Raw genomic sequence first — 18,423 nt, forward strand, 5'->3', positions numbered from 1 at the left:
GAGGGAGATAGGGGTTTGACAGGGGTGACGCTTTCTCTCATCCCCCTATTTTAACAGACTGGCTTCAACCCAGGGCACAGCCAGGCAAATAGCCCCACATGCAAGGGCCAGTACGGTTGGGATACAGGCTGTTGGGTACCAGGTTAGGACCTGGTGAAGGATGCGAACTGGAGCCAGGGTGGGGGCCCGGGGAGACTGCAGTAAACTAGAGGAGTAACTCTCCCCATTGCACCATTGTGGAAGGCACAGGTGTGAACAGCAGGGACCAAGTGGCCTTGGCTGAGGCGGTGTAGATGGCGAAACTCCCTCTGAAACAGGTATGGAATAAATGCCACAGGTACGGTGCAGCAATCGTGAGTCCTTCCGTGGTGCCCTGTGCTGGTGATTACTGCCTAAACTTGCATCTGTAATCAGGGCTCACAAACCAGTAATATGAGGGGATGAAATCCTCTGCAAGTGGTCAAAAATCCCTGTTGCATGACTGCTTTACCCATTCTGAGGGCTCGTTGACCCGTCCCCAGAGGATTGTATCCCCCTCACAGACTTAAATCCACAAGTGGATAAATTAGACCTTATACTACAAGAAATATGAGATTCCAGGATCTCACTTGAACAACGGTGGGGCTGTCACAGCAGACATTACTGAAAAATAATCAGGGACAACCACTCCTCCAGCTAGCAAACTCTCTGGTCTCATTATTTCCGGTCTACACTCTGACAGTACAGAGTAGGCGCTTTAGCTTTCAGGACATCAGGAAGCGACCGCAAGTCTGCAGTCTGAAGTATGCCTTGTCGTTTCCAGCCAGACTGAAAATCCTCCACGACCAGAAGTCCTTGCTCTTTGACAACCCAGAGGAAGCTTCCACAGAGAACTTCAACACAGAGAACTTCCTGCGACTGTGGGGACCACCTCTCAAAAATCCACCACATCCAGTTCACGCAGAACCCCACGGAGGCACTGAATGTGACGAACTCATGTGATTCGGACTAGGACCGCTCTTACCCCACAGCAGGCCCTGGAGGGCCGTCAGAAGGCAATCCGCTCGGCGAACTCCATGAGACCTTCTAGGAAACCCAGCAGTTTGAGCTCCTCACATGGCAATGGATCAGACTCAGGCTCTGGTGTGGCTCTGTTCCTTGCCACTACTCCACAGCTATCTCATGATCAGCTAGTCGAAGGAGAGTGGGTTTGACACTGACTCTGTCCCCATCTTCCTGTTGTAAGCAACATGGTAAATGATGAGGACTGGAAATGTGGGCTGATGTTGCCAGCAGTTTGCTGTGCAATGTGCTCAAACAATATGGTGGGGTTTCCTTTTGCAAGGTTCCACCATGCATACAATATGGTGGTACCAGGTCTGGGGGCACTGGGTACAAATTCAGAGCATTTCTAGTGGGTTACATACTGGTTCTACCGCTTTGACCTTGACTAACCCCCATTAGGCAGAGGTACTTGCAGGATACCAAGAAGTTACGACCTAATTGATGTTAAAGTTTAGTCCATCTAGTTGCAGCTGGAGCGTGTATTAGTTCTGTCGGTTGTTTTAGATGTTGTGGGGAAGACACAGCATAGTCTGTTGCTGTCACCGATTACTGAAATAGGAGGTGCAAAGTTGGTTGACTGTGGAGTTGGGTGCTGGGAACGGGAGGGGCTCGGATGATATTTCCATTAGATGAAACGTTCTTTGAGCGATCATGTTATTATTCCTTGGAATGTGAGGGGTCTGAGCTCAGTCTACAAAAGGCATAGAGTACTCGCCCAAAAAGAATAGGCAGAAGGCACATATAGTATTTATCCAAGAAACACACCTCACCACACATGAAGCATAACAAATGGGCAGGAAATGGCGAGAACAACTTTTTCACATGTCAAATTCTGCATTTGCTCCGCGCCAGCATTCTGTTCGAGCTGCTGGAATCCAAAATAGATAGTCGGGTCACTATGTTTTATGGAGAAGCCACTTCCATGTGAAACCTATTCTGTTTGGATGTATCTATGCATTGAGTGCAGAGCAGGATGTTAATTGGGCACAGCTCTCTTTGGTACTGATGGACTGGGCAACTTATTCTTGGTTGATGGGTGGTGATTTTACTACCATCATTGATACTGCTATGGACCGTTCCCACCCCTCTTGCTGGGTGCTCCCACAGTGTGCCAGGCTACAGCTCTAAGGAATTGAAAGAATGGATGGAACTTACAGGATGTGCGAGAAAGGCATATAGGACATTGAAAAAACACCTTCTTCCACACTCCAATGCTCTGTATTCCAGGCTAGATAGGTATCTATGCCACACGCATCTCTTATCCTCTACACGCAACACCACCTATTTGGGGAAAACAATCTCCGATCACACTGCCCTCGAGTTGACACTTGCGTGGGGCCATATTCAGACCCCAATCCCGGCCTGGCGATTACAACCATCTCAAGTGGAAAATGCAGTCTTTAGAGACCAATTAGCTACAGCGATTGATTCATACTTTATTGGTAATGAAGGCACCGCCTCCTCCCCTCTGACAGAGTGGGACGTTTTTAAGGTAGTAATTTGTGGTGCCTCTATCGCGTCGAAGGTGGCAGCAAAGCATTAGATTAATTGGGAGCTTACTTCTTTAAAGGGCAAACCTGGTATCCTGGAGGCAGCAGTGACTGAAATTCACAAACTGAAATTAACAACGCCTTTCAAGACTATTATACTACGTTATATACTGCCAAAGATCCTCTGGACCTTGTAGAACTGCAAAACGTTTTAGGTCAAATCCCATTGCCCAGGATAGCTGTCACGAACAGATCGGCTCTAGAGGCTCCTATCACAGCTAGCGAGATATGGGGCACTGTTAGACTTTTCATCCTTGGCGTGGTCTCCCTTAACCTTTTGCCTCTGTTTCCCAGGCTGTTGGTGTGTGCTGGACTCTGATGTTGCTGTTTTTGTTATTCTTTGCACTTTATCACTGCTAACCAGTGCCCAGGGCCTGTAAATCAAATGCTACTAGTGGGCTTGCAGCACTGGTTGTGCCACTCACATAAGTAGCTCTGTAATCATGTCTCAGACCTGCCACTGCACTGTCTGTGTGTGCAGTTGTAACTGTAAATTCGACTTGGCAAGTGTACCCACTTGCCAGGCCTAAACCTTCCCTTTTCTTACAGGTAAGGCACCCTTAATGTAGGCTCGCCCTAGGTAGCCCCAAGGACAGGGTGCAGTGTATGGTAAAGGTAGGACATATAGTATTGTGTTTTAAATTTCCTGACAGTGAAATATTGCTAAATGTGTTTTTCATTGTTGTAAGGCCTGTCCCTCTTATAGGTTAATATGGGGGCTACCTTTAAACCTGATTAAAGTGTAGATTCCCTTTGGGAGCAGATGGACATGTGGAGTTTGGGGTCTCTGAGCTCACAATTTAAAAATACATCTTTTAGTAAAGTCGATTTTAAGATTGTGTGTTTGAAAATGCCACTTTTAGAAAGTGAGCCTTTTCTTGCTTATACCATTTATGTGACTCTGCCGTGTTTGTGGATTCCCTGTCTGGGTCAGTTTGACAGTTGGGCTGTTTGCACCTCACACTAGACAGTGACACAAAGTGAGCTGGGGTGTAGTCTGCATTTCCTGAGGAGGAGTGGTCACTCACACCTGAAAGGGCTGTGCCTGTCCTCACACAATGCAGTCTCCAACCCCCTGGTGAGTGTCTGAGGCCTGGCCTGGGCAAGGCAGGATTTCCCATTCAAAAGAGACTTTACTTTGAAGTAGGCCTACTTCAAAGGAGAAAATGGGTATAAGAAGGGCACCCAAAACCACAGACTTTAGAACACTTCTGGAAACCAAGAGGAACCTCTGCCTGGAGAAGAGCTGAAGAGCTGAGGAAGAAGAGCTGCCCTGCCTGTCTCTGTGCTTTGTGGAGCTATCCGGCAGTTGCTGCTTCTGCCAGAGTAAGAGGGCAAAGACTGGACTTTGTGTGCCTTCCATCTTGTGAAGATCTCCAATGGCTTGATTTAGATGTTGCCTCCTGTTGTTTGAAGTCTCAGGGACAGCAGAGACTTCACTCTGCCAGCACCTGGAGTCTCTGGAGTGACTCCTACTCTGCCCTGTGGTGCCCATCCAGTTCCTGGGACCCTGAAAGGAGAAGCTGGCAACCTAAGAGGAAGAAATCCACGCAAAGAACTCCGTGCGGGGAAAAGATCGATGCAACTCTGATCCGCGGCTGTAAAATCGACGCACCGCCGGCTTCACGGCTGAAAATCGATGCTCGCCTGCAACGCGACTGAGCATGGAGCAGGAGAAACGACACGCAGCATCGCTGATGGAGGCTGGTGAGATCACAACCCACGCTGCGTCTTTTTTGGATTATCGTGCGACTGGATTTCTGACACAAACACCACTGGGCGTGTAAAAACAACGCAAGGCCTGCCCGGACCCAAGAGTGCTGACTGGATCGACGCATCGCTCTCCTGCGGAGAGAAGAAACGACGTGCCTCGACCTGACGAAAGGAGAAACAACGTAAGGTCTCGCTCCGTGAGTGAAATTGACACATCACAAGCCCTTTTTGATGCACACTCACCCATGCGGGGTTGTTTTTGACGCACCCAAGGTACATTTTCACGCTAACAGTGTTAGTGTGTGTTTAAAACTTCATAAAGACTCTTTTTGCTTTTTAATTGATAACTTGACTTGTGTATTGTGGATTTTTGTCATTTTGGCCTTGTTTTGTTTAGATAAATATGTTCTATTTTTCTCAACCTGTGTTTTGTCATTTTGTAGTGTTTTCATTGAATTACTGTGTGTGTTGGTACAAATAATTTACACCTAGCACTCTGAAGTTAAGCCTACTGCTCGTGCCAAGCTACCAAGGGGGTAAGCAGGGGTTAGCTGAGGGTGATTCTCTTTTACCCTGACTAGAGTGAGGGTCCTTGCTTGGACAGGGGGTAACCTGACTGCCAACCAAAGACCCCATTTATAACAGGCACCATAAAAGACCTAGCCAAGAATAAAGCTCCTGGATCAGATGAGCTACCAACCTTGTTTTACTCTACATTTCTGTCACAGCCGGCCCCTAAATTGGAGAAACTTGTCTCGTTAGACACTGGTGTGTTACCCATACTACCAGAGAAGCAATGGTTACCTCATTATTAAAACCTGGGAAACCCCCAGGAGAGCCCTTTTCATATAGACACCTATCAATTCTTAATACGGAATATAAAATCTTAATCAAGATCCTAGCCTGTAGATTGCTTACTCTGCTCTCATGTCTCTTGCATGCAGATCAAAGTGGCTTTGTCCCGCTGCGCAGCACTTCTTTGATTATACGCCGGCTTTTTAGTGTGATGGAAGCGGGGTGTAAAATCTATCCACAGGCAGACTGCATCTCATTAGATATGCATCAAGCCTTTGATACCCTCGAGTGGGACTTCATGCTAGCAGCTTTGGCTAAATATGGTATACCCCAAACTTAAATACAATGGTTACTCTTTCTTTACACACAGCATACAGTGAGGGACAAAACTGGTGCCATTATTTCACAATCCTATAATATATACCATGGTACCAGAGAGTGCGGCCCACTATCCCCCTTATTGTTTGTTGTAGCAATAGAATCCTTAGCACATCAGTTACAACAGAGTTCACCTGAGTGGGGCATATCTCTGGGTCGTAGGGCACATGCTATATCCCTATATGCGGGTGATATCATACAGTATATTAAGGACCTCCACATGGGGCTAGTTGGGATCATGCAGATCTTGAGTACCTTTGGTAACTTGTCTGGTGTACATATTATTGTGAATAAATCCCGAGCCTATTTTTTCCCCAGTAATAGATCAATCCACATTATGGTTCGGCCAGGCGAAGCTCCAGGTCGCGCCAACTACATTTAAATACTTGGGGGTACAGATTTATTATGAGTCCGTGGATTTGTTAGATTGGAATCTCATGTGCTCAATCAATTCTCTTAAATTGCAAATAGCCCTTTGGACCACCTTGCCGCTGTAGATGGCAGGGCGCCTGTCCATTGCTAAGATGGTTATGCTACCACAGCTCCTGTATTTCTTTACAAATCTCCCAGTGCTAATACCCTCAGTAATATTTTGTGTGTTAAACAGCATGCTGGTGGAACTGATCTGGCAGTTGGGACGCCGCAGAATTGGCCTTCCCAGGATGCAACTGCCATCGGACAGTGGTGGAAAGGGCACTCCCAATTTTAAAGCATATTGTATAGCGGGACAACTGCAGTGGCTATCTTATTGGTTAGCCGGACACAACCTCTCCGAAATTGAATACACAACAACGCAGCTTGCCGCCGGGCAACTACATGCTCTGTTATGTCCGGGTGGAGAGCGGCCCCGCAAACATACTGGAGAATGGTTCAAAGGTACACTGCTCCTATGCTCCCCTATGCACCAAATACCCCTTTAAGAGGTTTACCAGCGTCATCCGGAATTGTAACATCTCAGCGACTTGCCCCATGAGGTGGGGACGATGAATTGACACTGGGGTCCTTGTTTCATAATGGGAACCTCATGCAGATTTTGTGAGCTTCTATGACCTTCCCTCCTCCTCCTTCTTGTTACATGCCGTTATAGTTTGCTATATACATTGTTTTTTTGCTTCAGATGGTAGCAAACCCCCTACCCATGAGCTATTGCAGGCACTGCACATTATGGGGAATGGAAGACACTTAGGGGCATACTTAAGAGCCACTAGTGCCATTCCAATGCCACATTAGTGTCATTATTAGACATTAATGTGGTGTTAGAAGGCCAAAATCTCTGTGCCATATTTACAAAGTGGCGTAATGCATGCACTGCGCCTCTTTGTAACCCTCTGTGCTACATTATGCCTGCACCAGGCACAATGTGTGCAAAGTGGATGTTCCCCCGTTAGGAGGGCCGAAAAAATGGCACAAGGAAATCTAAGAGATTTTGTTGAGCCATTTTTTTGACACTTTTAACACCTGCTCAGAGCCCCAAAGATGTCTCAGGGAACGCACAATTTAAACGTATGCAGCTACATATATTACACAGAGCGTACATGACACCACACAAGCTCAACATAATATTTGCCGTTAATACATTGCTAGGTTCACGCGGTAAGACACAAGATGCTGACTTATTACATATGCCATGGGCCTGCCCTAGGCTCACCCTATACTGGAGGGAAGTGGCTGCGATGCTGTCCGACGTCACAGACATCCCACAATGGAGTACCCCAGAACAATGTCTATTGGGGTTGCACCCCGGACCCCGAGGCCCTGAGGTGGGCTTAGATTTGCTAATATGGCCCTGTTGCTGGCAAAGCGGTTGTTGACAAAGAACTGGAATCCCTGAGACCTCCTCAGTTATCGACTTGTGGGAGGAGGGAGAGCGCTGGGGACTGGCGGAAATCAGGGCGCTGTGTAGGGAGGAAAGCCGGGGCCTTTGTAAATGCCCTGTCTCCATGGCATGGTGTACACCTTTGGAGTCCTGAGCGCCACATGTAATATCACTCAGCAGCTCTGGCCCTAATGGAGTCCAGATCCGCATAGAGGTTACATGGAAGTCTTCTCCATGCGCCTTAGTATAGTGATGTTGATAATACACTTTGCTTCCTTAGGTGAGAAGTTTATATAAGTTAAGTGGGTGTGAGAAATATACGGGTTCTGATAAAGAATAGTGATGGAAAATATTTTGCACCACAAGTATGCACAATGTTATTCCAGACTTGTTTGGACATATTTGCTACTATATAATATCCACCTGATGCTGTCAGTGTCTGGATGTACAAAGATATTATGTGAAGAAACATGTCTCATGGTCGGAAACCCCAATAAACATTGTGTTAAAAAAAGAGGCAAAACAGTCCAAGCCATTTCTGTAGATTGATAAATGATGCTTATTATAATTGATTCAGGTAGAATCCAAGGGCAAAGACCAATTATGTGCATTTCACGAGGGCCTGAATGTGGAACATACTGGCTTCTTGCCAGCTGAACATCTTGTGCCTGGGACTGCAATGAAGAGCACTCGAAAGAGCCTTCAGTCACTGATCATCTCTAAGGGCCTCATTTACAACAAACGGGCGCATCAATCGTGATGCGCCAGTTTTCTTGCGTTGCCCTGCCCCCTCTTAACAACACCTTGGTAGCGATGTATTTACAATACCCTTTAGCAGAGCTGCATCAGAATTTCTGACACAGTTGTGGTTCTTTGCTGAACTAGTGTGAAAAATGTAGACGCTAGTCCAGCAAGGCTCGGGGAGGCCCATTTGAAACAGCCTAGTGTCACTTTAATGCCTGCCCCGGAGCAGCTGTTAAAAGATGATGCTAGAAGTTCACTGCACCATTCCTGCGGGCCTCCTGGCGGGTGTAAGCCTCCCTTTCATACATTATCCCTGGCACAGGTATAGTGTGGTGCAAGAGTTCACAAACTGGGGTAACGGTCCCGTTGTGCCAGTTTGTAAATGCGGCACTGTGTGGGGGACTGTTTGTGCCACCTTGGCTTAAAACAAATGATGCCATGGCAGAGCCCCTGAGTCACCCCCTCGCTCTGTCCTCAGGCCATGTTGAGCTCTGATGTCCCATGTTCAGGATCCTGAATGCATTTGCTGCGTGTACCCCGTTACCACGTCTAGACGTTTGGTTTCTTCAGAATGAAAGGCTCATTATGGAGGCTAAAGGCAGATACATCCAGGTGGTTTTGTGTTTCTCGTCTTTGTTCACCCAGGTTTTTCTATAATTGGTTCTGGTCCAATTCTCAGGTTTCATTGACCTCACCTCATGTTCTCTCTCTAATCTGAATCTGAGTTGGACCTCAAGCCTTCCTCTGGTTCACACTAACAAATCATGTGCCACAACCATGTTTGGTCAAATCCTCTTGAGTCTACCGGTCACGGTAACAAATAAAGCATCATTCCAGAACCTCTTGGGATTGTCTTGTGGGCCCATGGCAGCCCCTGAGACACCCGTTAGCACAGGCAGCCATTCTTGTGTTTTACATCCACTGCCCATTAGAAGACAGGCGATTCCCCTTTCTCATTCCTGCCTTGAAAACCGACAGGAAAGGCTCTGACATTCATCATTATGAAGTTGGCTATGACACCCAATATATATTCGTTCCAGGTAGGAATACTTTATGATGAAAAAGCATATGCTATAAATACTGTGCCATTAATATAGTTTACAAAAAATATTGCCTTCATGGCTGCAGATTTCCTATCATTAACTCTAATGGGCCAAGTTTAATAGGTGATATTTAGGGCACAATGTTTATGTCATACAATAGTCTGACAGTATGATTCTAGTACCTCATCTATGTAAACACCCTCCAAAATCATTCAGCTTGAAGTGTCTCCAGTATAAATAGTAAATATTTAAATCCTTACATTTGTTAATAAATTATCTTGAACTTCTTATTAAAATTGTTAATCATGTATCATCTACTGTGTTCCCAAAACTAGAAAAAAATACATTTAAACTTGTTAGTGAAGTTCAGAGATGTCCCAAGGAGCCATGGTCAGCTTATGATGCTATTGTCTTTCAAAGGTACTTTCTTAACACAAGTTGCAATTAGTATGACCTTGGAGAGCTCTTGGGTAACCAGGGGAGGACTTTCTAAATGTTTTGGTGAGTGAAGGAAGGTCTGTAGCTAACTGGTCACATAGCTCCTCATTTGGCACTGGTGCCTCTTACCTGCTAAAAGCAACTCGTAGTGGTGAGTGCTGCTTGGTACCTTAATACCCAGTCATTTGCATTTTTCAGGACATATTTAGTTTTGTGGACGTAGGACTTGGATATAAACTCCAAATAGCGCAGATGGACAGCTGCATCAGCTGTCGCTCATTAACCTAACTCTGAGTAATCCCCTGGATCTCCATTGGGTTTATGTTCAGAGTCAGATCTGTATTGGTGGTGCTCCAAGATGAAGTGGAGTGACTACTGATATGAGCACCCGACTGCATGTCCTGGCCTTGCCAGCTTTGTGGAATAACGCACCCACTGCAGCGCTCTGCCTTTAACCCGGATCACTGACATACTACCAATGCAGACAATATCGAAAGAGAAAAATATCAGAAATAATATAGCAATAACAAAAATATTTACTTCCTAGACTTGACTAGTAAAACCGCAAATATCGACAACAGAAGTAATGAAAACAAAAATATTTCCTTTAAATAAACATGTATTATGTCAAAAATATTGATTCACACAATATTGACAACTAAATCATTGCCAAAATAATTAAATAATCATTATTAACTATCAAGAAAATCTCTTTTCCACATAAAATATATTGGAAATGAACCTGAAACATTTTAAAACATTTAACACAACTATAAATTAATATATTACATCAACAAAATCTTTATCTTTCACATCAATAAATTTTATACCTAAAATCATAGCATAATAATGAAACAAAAATTGCCATTAATTACAAACCTATGAACAGCAACCAAAATCATGATAAAAATAAACGACGACTGTTTGTGTGGGACCCCTCTCCTGACGAGCTGCGTGGATCCTGCATCACAGGTGGAAGACTGAACTGGTCCAGACGGTCCTGACATCAAACTGTCCAACTTTGGTGGAGGGAAGAGCTTCACTCCCCACGCAAGACAGTACCCCCATGCACCGCGTGTTTTGCACTTGCAAGGCCTGTTGGCATCCTTCCACAAAGTTCTTCATGCACCGTGCAGCTCCGGCCCCCAGCACTCCTTCCTGCAACACACAGCTTCCTGCGTGGTTCTACGGCAGCATGGGACCCTTTGTTGTAGTGCTGCATGGGCCTCCTTTTGTACTTCTTTGTTCCCATGCTGTGTGACTCCTGTGCACGCTTCCTGGGCTTCTGAGGGCTCTCTGAGTGGCTGAGAGCCCCCTGCTCCCTCCTGGTCCCAGGCAGCTCCATTTCCCGCTAACCACAAGCATTGCATGTGCCTAAGCTTGTTTGCAGATTCCAGCAACGCAAACCAGACTGCAATCATCCCTCTGGCGTGGGACTTCATCTGCACCAACCAGGAACCCGCATCCATCTTCTTGGGTGTAGTACTGACTGTTGTTTTTCATTGGTGGTTCTTCTTTTGCACCTTCAGCCAGGTTAGCAGGGGCCCCTGTTCTCCCTGGACTCTTCAGTGCTTCTTGGACTTGGTCCCCTTCTTCCACAGGTCTTCAGGTCCAGGAATCCATTGTTGGTGTCTTGCAGTCTCTTCTGGTTCTTGCAATATCTTCTTTCTCGTGTTCTTGCGTGTTCTAGGAAAGTTACTATGATTTACTCCTGCTTTCCTGGGCCTTGGCGTGGGTTCTATTACTTACCTGGGATGCTTTCTAATACTCCCAGCGCCCCTCTACACACTACACTTGCGTAGGTGGGAAACTGACTTTCGCATTCCACTTTCTTAGTAAATGGTTTGTGTTCCCCCTTGGCCCATTTCTAACTTTTGTGATTTTCACAATTTGCACTGTTTTCTAACTGTTCTTACAACTATTTCTGCATATTAGTGTATATAATTTATGTATTACTTACCTCCTAAGGGGGTATAGTCTCTATGGTATTTTTGGCATTTGTGTCACCAAAATAAAGTACCTTTATTTTTGTAATAGTATTTTCTTACATGTGTGTGAGTACTGTGTGACTACAGTGGTATTGCATGAACTTTGCATGTATCCTAGTTAGGCTTTGGCTGCTCATCTACACTACCCCTAGAGAGCCTGGCTTTTAGACGCTGTCTACATTTCACTAATAAGGGATAACTGGACCTGGTATACGGTGTAAGTACGTTAGGAACCCAATACAAACCAGGCCAGCCTCCTACACTGCAGTCTTGCACTGCCAATTCCACTTTGCAAGTGTACCCACTTGCCAAGCCTAAACCATCCCTTTTTATACATGTAAGGTACCCCTAAAGTAGGCCCTAGGTAGCCCCAGTGGCAGGTTGCAATGTATGTTAAAGGTGGGACATGTACTTAAGTGTTTTACATGTCCCGACAGTGAAATACTGCTAAATTCGTTTTTCACTTTTGCAAGGCCTATCACTCGCTTAGGTAAACATGGAGGCTGCCTTTAAATATCATTAAAGCGCAAATTCCCTTAGGGAGCAGATAGAAATATGGAGATTAGGGTGTCTAAACTCACAATTTAAGAATACATCTTTTAGTGAAGTTGATTTTTGGATTGTGTGTTTGAAAATGCCACTTTTACAAAGTAGGCATTTTCTTGCTTAAACCATTCTGTGACTCTGCCTGTTTGTGGGTTCCCCATCTGGGTCAGTTTGACAGTTGGGCTGTTTGCACCTTGCTCTAGACAGTGACACAAAGGGGTCTGGGTGTTGTCCGCATATCCTGATCAGCCATCTGGGCTGGAGTGGAGGGGAGGAGTGATCACTCACACCTCAACGGGCTGTGCCTGCCCTCACACAATGCAGTCTCCAACCTCCTGGTGTGTGGCTGGGGCCAGGCCTGAACAAGAAAGGATCTTACAGACACTTGAGACTTTACTTTGAGGTAAGCCTACTTCAAAGGCAGAAAGGGGTATAAGAAGAGGACCCAAAACCCCAGACTTTAGATTACTTCAAGGATTCAAGAGGAACCTCTGCCTGGAGAAGAGATGAAGAGCTAAGGAGAAGTGCTGCCCTGGCTTGTGACTGTGCTGTGCTGGGCTATCATGCAGTCGCTGCTTCTACCTGTACAGGGGGACAGAGACTGGGCTTTGTTGCATTCCTGCTTGAGAAGTAACTCAAAGGGCTTGGAGTAGCGCTTGCCTCCTGTTTGGAAACCTCAGGGACAACAAATGCTTCACCAACCAGATCTGAGTCTACTTGCTGTGGCCTCTAGCTTTCCAGAGGGTGCCATTCAAGTTCCTGGACCCCTGGAAGTGAATTCCTGGTGAAAAACCAGTCTAACGATGCAGGACGATGCTGTGCAACTTTGCAAAGGATGCCTCTCCCCAGAACTGCGACACTGCTTGCCCTGAGGCCGTGGACTTTGCTGAGTGCGACAAATCCGATGACTCTGTGAGCTGACACCACTACCCCAGATTTACAATGCCACCTGCACCGAGGCCGTGGACCTCAAAGAAGTCTGACGACCCTGAAGGCCTCGCGTCGCTGCAGCCGCAGATTCCACCTGATTTCACTGACACCGGAGTGTCGTAAGTCCAACGTCCGAGACGATCCAACACCATTGCAGCGCCTGCAGCTCTGTGACATCATTGCAACCCCGTGAGGTTGCCCCGCAGCATCGTGACTCCACCGGACTTCGCATCTGCTGGAACCCAGGGACCGATTTCGCATCTGACGCTGCTTCATTTCCATCGCCCTGTAGTGAGAACCCGATGCCGCTGCGTAACGCCACTGCGTGACGCCACTGTCCTTCTGCCCCGTGGTACTGGAACCAACTCTGCATCGGACCCTGCAAAGCCGCTCTCCCCAACTCCGTGCACAGTTTTCTACTTGTTTCTTAACCTCTCTGGTGTGGGTCACGATCAGTGGCTGACACCAGGAAGGGGGTTAAAAAATTGCACTGGAGGTTTTTTATTTAAAAAACCCCCGGGAGACAAGGAAGAGCTTCCGTGTGTCCGCCTGCTCCCCCACACGCCCCTTTGTGACAGCCCAGTCCACAATGTACGTAGTCCACATGGCCACAGACCAAATTCCAAGGCCAAACATTGCACCGGCCTCAACGGGGAGAGAACACTGCAGGGACATCTGTTGGTAAATAGGCAGGCACCTCAGGGGGACGGGGCACCTCACCCAGAAGATGGTACAACGCCACTGGCCTGGAGGGGGCTCCATGCCCACTGCTTGGTCCTGGGGAGTGCAAAGCCACAGTGTCTCAAGTGTGTGGTTTACCCACTGCTTGGTCCTGGGGAGTGCAAAGCCACAGTCTCTCAAGTGGGTGGTTTGTCCACTGCTTGGTCCTGGGGAGTGCAAAGCCACAGTCTCTCAAGTGGGTGGTTTGCCCACTGCTTGGTCCTGGGGAGTGCAAAGCCACAGTCTCTCAAGTAGATGGCTTCTCCATTTGTTCTGGAGGGGGCTTTGTGCCCAGTGTGCTTCATCCTGCCAAGGAGAGGGTGAGTGGATGCCTTCTTCCACTGGTTCTGGAGGGGGCTTTGTGCCCACTGTGCTTCATCCTGGATGGGGCAAGGTCACAGTCTCTCACCTGGGTGTCACACCGACAGGTGTTGCAGGGGCCAGGACGCACTGCAGCCCATGTATTCACTACTACACACTGCTTGCCGGCGGTGATGGGTTCTCAGTGGATGTCAGTTGCGCTGCAGGTGGCGGTGCTCTCAGTGGTGGTGGTAGCCTCCAGGCCTTCACCTGCAGCCACGGACGGCTGCCCACTTGGGCTGCTGCTGCTGGCAGTGCTGCTGCTGGTGGCAGGGCAGGTGGCGGTGCTGGCTGCAGTGCAGGTGGCGGTACTGTCAGTGGTGGTGGTAGCCTCCAGGCCTTCACCTGCGGCCTCAGACGGCTGCCCATTGGGGCTGCTGCTGCTGGCAGTGGTGCTGCTGGCGGCGGGGCAGATGTCAGTGCTGGCCGTGGTGTTCGTAGCGGTGCTAGCCACGGTGGTGGTAGCGGTGCTGGCTGCGGTGGTGGTGGTGGATGTCAGTTTTGCTGTGGGTGGCGGTGCTCTCAGTGGTGGTGGTGGCCTCCAGGCCTTCACCTGCAGCCTCGGACGGCTGAAGTGCCATGGCTGGTGTTGTGTGCCCCTTCCTGCCCTTGGCAGATGGTGGTGCCTCCTTGCTTCTGTCAGCTGGTGTCTTTTTCTTGCCCTTGCTGGATGGTGGTGCCTCCTTCCCCTTGCTGGCTGGTGTCCCCTTCTTGCCCTTGCTAGGTGGCGGACCCTTCTTGGCCTTGGCAGGTGGTGCTGGTACACTGGCTAGGCTGACGGGTGCCTCCTTGGAGCCTCTCACACCTGCAGTAGCTGCAGAAACCACAGTGGCCGTAGACTGGGTGACTGAGGTGCTGGGCTGGGTTCTGGACACCCTGACCCGAAGTGAAGGATGAGGGGGAGGGAATAGGTCAGTGTTGGTGAGGAAAAGCTTCTTAGGGACACTGGGACGGGAAGAGGGTGAAGGTTTGGGTGTGGAGGAAGAGGGAGTGGTTGTAGGAGGTGCCAGTCTGCTGTGTTTTGGTGCAGGTGCATGGGCTGGGTGCTATTGTGAGGTGGATGGCTGTTGGGTGCCTGAGTGCTTGTGTGTGTGTACTTTGGGAGGAGGGGGCACAGAAACAGTGGGAGAGGACACAGAGGATGTGTGCATGGATGTGGGGTGGTGACTGCCAGTGAGGGGTGTGTAGTGATAGGTGTGCTGGTGATGGAGGTAGTGGATGAGGATGTAGTGCATGCAGGTGTGAGTGGAGACGCTACTGGGAGGGAGGTGGACGAGGAGGAGGAGGGGGACACAGTGAAGGCAGTGGATGTTGTTGTGTCTGTATGTGGATGGTGCTTGTGTGAGTGACTGTGAGATGAAGTGTGGTGCTTGTGTTTGCCTGAGCCACTTCTGTGTGTTGATTTGGGTGATTGCTGGCCTGAAGGTGCTTGGGATAGGATGGGGTTGAGGGGATTGGGACTGGGTAAGGAGGGGGGAGGCTGGAGACAGGGACAATGGCTGTCATCAGTGAGTTGGCCAGAGCCTGGAATGCTCTCCGTTGGGCAGAGTGAATGGCCTACAGGTATGCATTTTTTTGTTGCAAATGTCCTGCTAGACCCTGGATGGCATTCAGTATGGTTGACTGCCCAACAGAGAGGGATCTCAGGAGGTCAATATCCTCCTCACTGAGGGCAGCAGGGATGACTGGGGCAGGGCCTGAGGTGCCTGGGGCAAAGGAGATGCCCACCCTCCTGGGTGAGCAGACATGGGAAACACACTGAGGGGCTGCTGGGAGGGCAGTGCTGGTACGGGGGTGGCGGCTGTACCTGTAGTTGTGGTGGGCATAGAGGTGTCCGCCACCACCAGGGAGCTTCCATGGGAGGAGGTGTAGCTGTCGGTACTGTCCTCTACTGTCTCTGTCGTGGTGCTCCCCGCGCCCTCCGCCCCACTGGTGCCCTCACCGTCGGTGGATTCGGCCTCCAGGCCCATGTGGGGTGCAGCTTCCTCCGTCGCCGGTGCCAGATTATGCTAATGCGCACAAGGACAGGGTGACAAAACAAAAAGGGGGTGGGGGAGAGAGAGGATACACTTGGACAATGACAGCAACAGAACTACAGTTGGTGTACACAACCCACAGGGAACAGTCCTATGCACTAGGCCATGCACTTCCAGTTACAATGCTAGTCACAAGGCCATGGGGTACAATGCCTAACGCCATTAGCTGCATACCTGAAACCCACAGGACCCTGCCCAGAAGTAGATGCCCACTAACATTATTGGGGTTGGAGTGCATCTGAGCTTGCCCATCATTGAACCTGCCATGTCCGCCCTGGCCTAGGGACACCCACAGTCAACATCCCCCACCCAAAGAACACCTTAACGCGTGCAAAGTCATGAATCTAAAACTGTACTCACCCCCTTGTGGCTGCTGTGATGCCTTCAAGCACCCATCCAGCTCCGGATAGGCCACCGCCAGGATGCGGAACATCAGGGGGGTCAGGGTATGACGGGCACCCCTTCCTCGTTGGGAGGCCAGCCTCTGCCGTCTTCCTTGCCCAGTGGCTCAGGTCCTCCCACCGTTTGCGGCAGTAGGTGCTCCACCTGTCAAAGACCCCCTAGGTCTGCACCTCCCTGGTGATGGCACGCCAAATACCCTTTTTCTGATGGGCGCTGACCTGCAGAAAAAGTACAGCAGAAAATTCATTAGTCATACCGTCCTGAGTGTTATACTCATGGCCCACCATATCCCCCCTTCTGCACATACATTGACCACCATACATGCAGCACTCTGCACAGGACCCCTCAGACCTCCCCCCACATGAGGCTTACACACACAGCAATACATACATTCATGCCCCATGCATCATGCTCACAGTGTACTCACCTATTTGTCTGGAGGACCGAAGAGTAAAGGGTACTGGGGTAGGACCCCATCCACCAGTCTCTCTAACTCCCCGAAGTGAAGGCAGGGGCCCTTTCCCCAGACACTCAAGCCATTGTCGCTTCCAGACACAGGTCACAGCAGCACTTGCAGTGTGGGTCCTCTCCTGTTGAAGGTCAGCTAGCAAGTGAGTGAACAGATAGAAAATGGCGGTCATGTCCGAGGCGGTGCGTACCGTCATGGGCAGCGTACATTGCCATTGGCTCCTGGAACCCATAGGGCCCAATGATAACCAATGCGGTGTTGCACGGAGGTCGTCGAGCGCCGACCACAACGGTGCACAGAGCCAGCGGAATGACCTCATTTCCACTTGTCCCTCCTCACAGGTCAGGCAGCCACCATTTCAGGGGGGCACAGGCCATGGCAACTAACTGCGTCACAGCAGGCATTGGCACATCAACTGACTTACGAGTTCACATACTGTTTCTGTAAAGCAAAAATTGCAAATTAATTTGAGAAAATGTTGGAATATGACCTTCTGCTCACCGTTTTTCACCCTAGACTTCAACCACTGAGGATGAATAGGAGATGGAGACATACCCCTGTGTACAGACCCTGGTGGAGCTGGCAACAATGGAGGACAGGCACATTATCCTAACCTACAGACTTGATAGGGCCACAATCCAAGAACTGTGTGCCCAATTGGAGCCAGACCTGATTTCAGCTATCCGCCACCCCACAGGTATCCCCCTTCTAGTGCAGGTCCTGTCAGTGCTCCATTTCCTGGCAAGTGGTTCCTTCCACGCGACAGTGGCCATGGCATCAGGGATGTCACAGTCTATGTTCTCAAACGTGCTGACAAGAGTGTTGTCTGCCCTGATGAAACACATGTGCAGCTACATCGTTTTCCCCCAGGTGGAGGGTTTCGCCACAGAGAAGGCTGACTTCTATGCACTGGGACTTATCGCCAGCATATTTGGTGCCATTGATGGTACACATATTGCATTTGTCCCCCCCCGGAAAAATTAACAGGTGTTCAGAAATAGAAAAAGCTTTCACTCTCTGAATGTGCAGATGGTGTGTTTGGCAGACCAGTACATCTCCCATGTCAATGCAAAGTATCCTGGTTCTGTGCATGATGCCTTTATCTTGAGGAATAGCAGCATCCAATATGTGATGTCTCGACTCCAGAGGCACAGGGTGTGGCTAATAGGTGAGCCCATGGTCCCCACCCAGTGTCTGTCGGTATATGAATGTTGGGTTGGCCCTAAGGGTGAGTGTGTGGCTAACAGGCATCCCTCGATATTTACAGGTGACTCTGGTTACCCCAACCTCTCATGGCTACTGACCCCAGTGAGGAATGCCAGGACAAGGGCAGAGGAACGTTACAATGAGGCACATGGGCGAACAAGGAGGATCATTGAGCGAACCTTTGGCCTCCTGAAGGCCAGATTCCGGTGCCTCCATCTGACAGGGGGATCCCTGTACTACTCACC

Source organism: Pleurodeles waltl, chromosome 10 (assembly GCF_031143425.1).
Source record: "Pleurodeles waltl isolate 20211129_DDA chromosome 10, aPleWal1.hap1.20221129, whole genome shotgun sequence".
Classification (NCBI taxonomy): domain Eukaryota; kingdom Metazoa; phylum Chordata; class Amphibia; order Caudata; family Salamandridae; genus Pleurodeles; species Pleurodeles waltl.